Here is a 7,198-nt window from a genome sequence, read left to right as displayed (position 1 = left end):
TTTGAGAAAATGGAAATAGAAGTGAAGGTAACCGGAGCCGGTACCGAAAAAAAAAAACTGTTTGAGATTGCAATACAGCCCGAATTATTGGAAAAGATCATATTGTGCCAAAAAAAGTTATGAATGAAGGCAGAGAGCCAACAATTAGATAAAAGATTAATATCGAGAAAGATGATAAGGGAATAATGAGGTATTCCTATAGAATTTGGGTTCCGAAAGTTCAAGAGCTTAAGGATGAGAACTTAGATGAGAGCCATAGTTTAAGGAATAGGATTTAGGGCAAACCCAGAGTGTGATAGTCAGGGAGGTTGCCATCAAGAAAGAAAGAACCCATAACATAATAGAGTGGAAAACAAGGTTTTTAATGTATAAGATAACCCCGATTATGGGAGAAGGTTGAAACATTTCATACTAAGGAAACAGAAAGTCGAGTAAGGAAAGGAGACCCGAGACGGTACTCCTATATGGCAATTTATGGACCTGTCTAGACAGAACTTAGACTATTATCCCCAACTACCACCCTGAGGGGACAATGCGGCAGGAAATTCTTTCATGACCTTTAAATCGTTAAGCTCTCAGAGTTCCAAGGAACAGGTTGACCTAGTCGAGGCAAGAGCCTGGCTAAAGGAAATATAGGAATCATTTGAGATTCTAAATGATTGACAAATCACAAAAGACTGTTTTTATCACTCACCCTCCTAAGAGAGAGACCACCTGCTGGTGAAAAGCCAAGGAAGGCACGGAGCAAGAGATTATAATAAACTGATTTAAGTCCAGTCAATTGTTCTCGGGAAAGTAATTCCCAAAGATAAAGAGATAGTGTAAAAGCTTTAGAGTCAGAACAAAGGCAGACGAGTATGATAAATTATGAATCTAAGTTGTAAAAGTTGTCAAGATTCATTCTGAGGACACGAATCCAGAATGACGGGATGTTTGAAATCAATGCTTATGTTGTGTTAGTTGATGAAATAATGATAAGGAAGTTGGGTATGAGGAAACCCTAAAGACTCGTAGTAATAGAAATAGAAAAGTAAGTAATCGTCAGGATGAGGGTGATTCACCATGAGTTAAATTTGATGGTTGAGGGCATAAGAGATACATATATATTATCCCCTGTAAGTTGGGAGGATTCGAAGAAACCTTGAGATAGTTCGAAGGATAAATAATGAGACGCGGATAGACTGAGGAGACAAGAAAGTAAGAAATTAAGAAAATTGGATGAAGGAAGTGACCTTCAAGAATGTGAAGTGTAAGACCGGTGGCTTGATACCCAGGAAGGGAGACGCCAGGTATGAAAGATATCCCAAAATTGAAATGACTGTTGAGATAAACAACAAAAGTAAATAAGGATTTATTAAGAAGAAGTTCACGTTGAACACGACCAATATCTTCCAGATCATCCATGTGATCATTACCAAATCAGGAAAGAAAAGCGGATAACCATTTTTATCTTTTGGAGGCCATGTGGATTGACCTTAACTTGAATAAGGATGCTATTGTGAAATTCGGTATAGACTATCGAGGTGGAAATGATTGAATAAGATACCCATATCAGGGATATATGACTTTATTTATCCATGGAAGGATGCTTGTACCTTTTTAAAGGTGGAATTAAGGATAGAACATCGGTAACTTAAAATGAATCCTAGGGGAATGCATAAAGGTTGGCATTTCACCCTTAATAGGGACAGTATGAGTTTTGACAGTATGATTGGGAAAGGGTTAAGGTAACAACAACCTTTAAGAATCAGTGGAGAAATTTTGCAGAAGTATATAGACAATGGTTCTACTATTAGTAAATGGTATTGTGATATGCCCTGTATCTAGGGAATACAGGAGGAACGATTGAAGGATAACCTTAGAGGTTTTATAAGGAAAAAGGTAATATTCAAAATTCTCAAGAATAGAAATGTGGATAAAGGAAATATGACGTAATTATAATGATGCCAAGTGGGGCACGTGTTAAACCATGAGAAAGTATGGATCGAACCAGTAATGGTCGAAATTGTTCAGGGCAATTAGGACTTAAGATAAAAAAAATGTTCTAAGTATGATTGAGAGTCAGTCTTGACAGTGATTAGCCTCTAAAGACTGAGGCAATAACTTATGGAAAAATGGTGATATTTTTTTTCCCATCTGATTTTAAGGAAAACATCTTCACTCAAGCAGTGATCGGAAATAAGGTAGAAAATTTATTTGGAGGTGGTTAAAATGACATTGACTGTAAGGAAATTTTACTATCAGGAAAGGCCAAAGAGGTGGCCGACACTTTAAGGGTAAGAGGATAATTATAGGCGCGTGTGCCAAAAGAATACAGTGATGATGGTTAAAAATGTGAAGGTTGAATTATGGTTTGGAAGATTGACATTCCTTCTGATGACTGTGCAATACCCAACCGTAATAGTAGTTGGTAAAGGTTTAATTCGTGTAATCGCCATGAACGGGCTATCTATCTTAGAAGGTCCTATCTTGAGATAAGCCAGGACCATGTTTCAAAAAGGACTAGACGAACCTTTGAGTTAAGTCTTCTATTTAAGGCATATGATTAAGAATGGTATTAACCTGCTATCGTTGCTTTGATTGAAACTCTTCTGCACTTTTATCTGCTTCATGTCATGAAAGTACGTCAGAGTTTGGAGTGTTCTTCATGAATTGTGATTGGTGGTTATGTTAACTCCTTAAGAGAATTAGATACGAGATGTATGGACTCCGTATGGTTAGCTATTAAGACTTCATGGAAAATGAATGACTACAGTAGGTCAGTGGTGGACCATAGTAAGGCAGCAATGATTCTACGAGTAATGAGCTGATTACAACCGTGAGAGTTGTATTGGAATGGGTGTTGAGATTGAGTACCACTAATCGGGTCGTGGTAGTGTATAAGTTATCATTGATAGACTAATTAAGTAGAGTATCTACCTATTGAATATTTATTCTTTCTTATCAATAGAGAGTCGTATTACTATACGAGGAAGGTTGCAGTGCAAGCATAGAATTCGAGTAACGGTGATATATAGAAGGAGGTCCCAGATTCGATTTTCGATGTCGAAGGAGTTTCAAAGGTGATTATGTATAAGCTCGAGGAAGAGCATGGGTCCATAGAATGATGGACGGAATGGCGAAAATATTTAGGCATGGGAAATACGATGCTATAATACTTGATGCTGATATAAATACGTTTATGTTTTGTTCTCCTATGACAAACCTCTATAGTTCAGAGGTAAGTTCCAAGCCAGATATTTTGTGGCAGTATATTTTTCATATATACAATTCTCTTCAATTCGTTCTTTTCTCTTCTTTTCATTTCATGTAAGCTGAGAAGAACAACCCTTCCAGAAAGGGGAGGTATTGCCGAATGACTATCTATCTGCGTGATAGAAGCCTAGTAGGATACCATCTATTGTTTAATTGCTTGTCAAGTACTAAAGGCTGGCCACCTTCTGTACTAACTATGCGATATAACAAGTGTTCATGATCATAGTGATCTCTCAACAAATTCCTTTACTTCTATATGATTGATCAACTTTGGGAAATAGAAACAACTGAAAAAAAAAGAGTAATAAAGTTGTGGTAGCATTCGGAATGGAAACACATTCGTAATACTAAGGTTGACGTGGTTATTAAAAGGTTATAGAACGCTAACGAGCAAAAGTATAACTAGTATAATATTAGGAACGGAAGGTTGTAGCGATTACGAACTAGAAAAGAATGGGTATTGAGAAGTAAAAGCTCTAATGCTAAACGCTATAATGAGAGTCTGTGCAATAGACTTGAAAGAATTTGGAATGATCACTTAACGCGGATTTAGTTATATCACGACAATAGATCATATGTCATTATCGAGGTGTCACCTTATGAGATCCTTGAGGGAAGATAATGTCGATCTCCCTTATGTTAGGATGAAGTTGTAGAGCGCAAGATGCTCGGACCCGCAGTAGTCCAAAGGACCAGAGATATAATAGATCTAATCAGAGGACGGCTGGTAGTAACCTTAGATGGACATAAGAGGTATGCTGATTTGACTCAAAAAAGGACAAAGAGTATGAAATAGGGGGCCTAGTAATGTTATAGGTATCCCCTTGGAAACCCTTGAAAAGGATTGATGAGGTTCGGAAAGAAAGGAAAGCTAAGTCTACAATTTGTTGGACCCTTGGATATATTAAGACGTTTGGGAAGTTAGCATATGAGCTAGCCCTACTCCCGAACCTGTAGCAAGTTCATAACGTGTTCCACGTATCAATGTTAAGGAAGTGTAATTCGGATGCCAGACAAATAGGGGCATATGAGCGCATAGACATGCAACCAGACGTAACCTATATGGAGCAACCAGGAAGGGTATAGAGTAAAAAGGAACGAGTGCTTAGGAGAAGGGTTATCAAACTAGTAAGAGTTTGATGGTAGAACCACAATGTGGGAAAATTTACTCGAGAGTTAGAAAGTGCAATGCTAAGAGAGTATCCCTATTCACTTTCTATCTGATTCCGGGACGGAATCCTTTTAAGGAGGGGAGACTGTAATAACCCCAATTTTTGGGAAATTTTTGAAACCCTTATGAATAGTGTTTTTGCTGAATGAGAAAACTTTTCATGCCACACTATGTAGGGGTTCTGATATGGATATTCTGAGATTTTATTAGTACTTTATATGGGATATAAGTGTATGTAAAGATCGTCAGAATCCAAATCCGAACACTTTGATTTTTCCCGGAAATACACTAGATACGGAAAGATTTGAGAAAAAGGTAACAGGATAAAAAGGATTTAAATTAAAGGATTATAGGAGAGGATCATAAAAGGAATATAATATATTGAGAAAGGTTAAGGGAACCTAAGTAATAAGATCCCGGGTATGATCCCTCAAACGATAAACGAAAACGAAAGTTAAGCGAACCGTATAACAGATCAGCGGTCATTAGGCAAACGATTAGGAAGTTAATTAAGGGGATTAGTGGGGATGATGTCATCCAACCAATAGAAAGAGGACAAGGAGGGGAGGATGACATCATGAGGATGACACAAGCATGACATGGGAAGGAAGGAGATGTGGTGGCTTTTTAACCACACAAAATCAAGGGCAACTAGGTAATTTACTAAAACAAACACAAAAATCAAACCAACCAAGCCAAGCATATCATTTTTCATCAAAATCAAAAAGAAACCAAGGCATTGTTCTTCATGCTCTCGGCCAAAACAGAACCAGAACACTAAAACTGCTGTATCTCCTTCATTTCTCACTCAAATATTGTGTTCTATAGCTCATTGGAAAGGTATTGAGATGGCCTACAACTCTTGTTCACAAGTCTCGTCCAAATAATCATGGTAAGACCCTCATTTTTACAGTTCTTTAAATCGGACTTTTAGAAACTTCAAAGCCTAACTTTGTGTTCTTGATTTCTTTGGAAAGATCAAGCTTGTAGGAGGCTCCCTAAGGCTTCCTAGCAACTTAACACCTCCCAAGGAAGGTATAAACTTCAAACCCTAGCCTTTACTTTATTTGTTAGTAAGTTTAATGGTTGGTGTTGTGAAATGAGAAGCATGGATTGTGATTATTAGTAGTTTGGTTTGATTTGGAAGTGTTTTGGTAATTGAAGCTTGATTATAGTTCATAGGTCTTGATTGTGGTTGTTTGAGTTGAAAACCTTGGAGATTATGGACTGATGTGGTATGTTTTAGGTGAAGTTTTGTTGTATTGATGGTTATGAGTTGGTTGGTGGTTAATTGGAGTAGTTTAAACATTGGTAATCGCGTAAACATAGCCGTCGTAACGTCCGATTTTCTTTGGACTGTTTTTGTGCATAACATTAGGACCCGAGAACCCCCTGCTAGATTATGACCACTGCCATGTTTAGATAGCTCATGTTACGAGCTTCGTTTTGATATGTAGTTCGTTCGATTCCGATGCACGGTTTAGGAGAAACGACCGTTTCAAGTAACGGCGTTTCGCGAACGAAACTTTTCCCCTTGCCTTACTTTGAAACATAGGTTAAAGACCAAAAAAGGGTTAATTAATGTATGAAACATTTATGGTAAGTGTGTTAGGCAGTTGGTAAGACACTCGCGAAGGAATCGCTTTAAAACTCGTAAAGGTTAAATTATTAAAAATGGTGGAGCCGAGGGTACCCGAGTGACTTAAGCGAATCAGTGAGCGCAAAACAAGCGTTAGAGTCTAAGTTAGTTAAAGTATAGATTTACAAGTGATTTTGGTTTAATTCCAACTTACTTGTTGTTTATAGGTTACCAGACTCGTCCCGAGCCTTTTATCACCCCAAGTCGCTCAGGCAAGTTTTCTACCCGTTATAACTGTTGTTGTGATGAATATATGTATTTGCATTATCTTGCGATAGATGCATGTTGGTAAATTAGCAAATGATGCAATATATTGAAGCATGATGCTATGGTATATATATATATGCATGCCTGGTTCGCATTCTTTCCATATATATATCTGTTGGTTCAGTTGATAATACCTATGCTAGAGGATAGCGGTAACTTGCATATACCCTTAGTATAGGGACCCAAAGGTGAAAATATTTTCTAAAACCGGGAGTCGAGGATCCCGAGTAGATTTTGTATATATGGGTATGGATATATATATATATTTATATATATATATGGTTATAGTTTTCCAAACTATTAATCGAATTAGGTTTATTTGATAACTTTAACTTTATTTTATTATTGAATATTATTTCGAATATTATTCGAAGGCGTATGACTCCTTTTATTTATTTATCTGAATATTATTTGAATATTCATTCGAGGGCTTATGACTCTTTTATATTATTTATTGAATATTATTTGAATATTCATTCGAAGGCTTATGACTCAGTTTATATTATTTAATGAATATTATTTGAATATTCATTTGAGGATCTATGACTCCGATTATTTGCTGAGGTATATTCTTTATTTTATTAAAGAATAAGGTGTCAATAATCAAACTTATTTTCGATTATTCAAATAAAGATAATACTTTCATATAAGTATATCTTTGGTTATTTAATACTCGTTTCAAGTATAAGTTTTAATACTTCTACTTCAATTATTTTTATAAAGATTATTCTTTATGGGAATATTATTTAAATAATAATATTCAGTCATTTTCTAAATATTCTGGGGACTGATTTACTTCATTAAATCAGCTTTACTCCAAACACTCTATAAAGTGTTTTCGAGTCTTCAAAATGATTTTTAAAGTC

This window comes from Apium graveolens, chromosome 6 (genome assembly GCF_009905375.1).
Source record: "Apium graveolens cultivar Ventura chromosome 6, ASM990537v1, whole genome shotgun sequence".
In the NCBI taxonomy this organism is placed as follows: domain Eukaryota; kingdom Viridiplantae; phylum Streptophyta; class Magnoliopsida; order Apiales; family Apiaceae; genus Apium; species Apium graveolens.
This window is presented reverse-complemented; position numbering follows the sequence as displayed.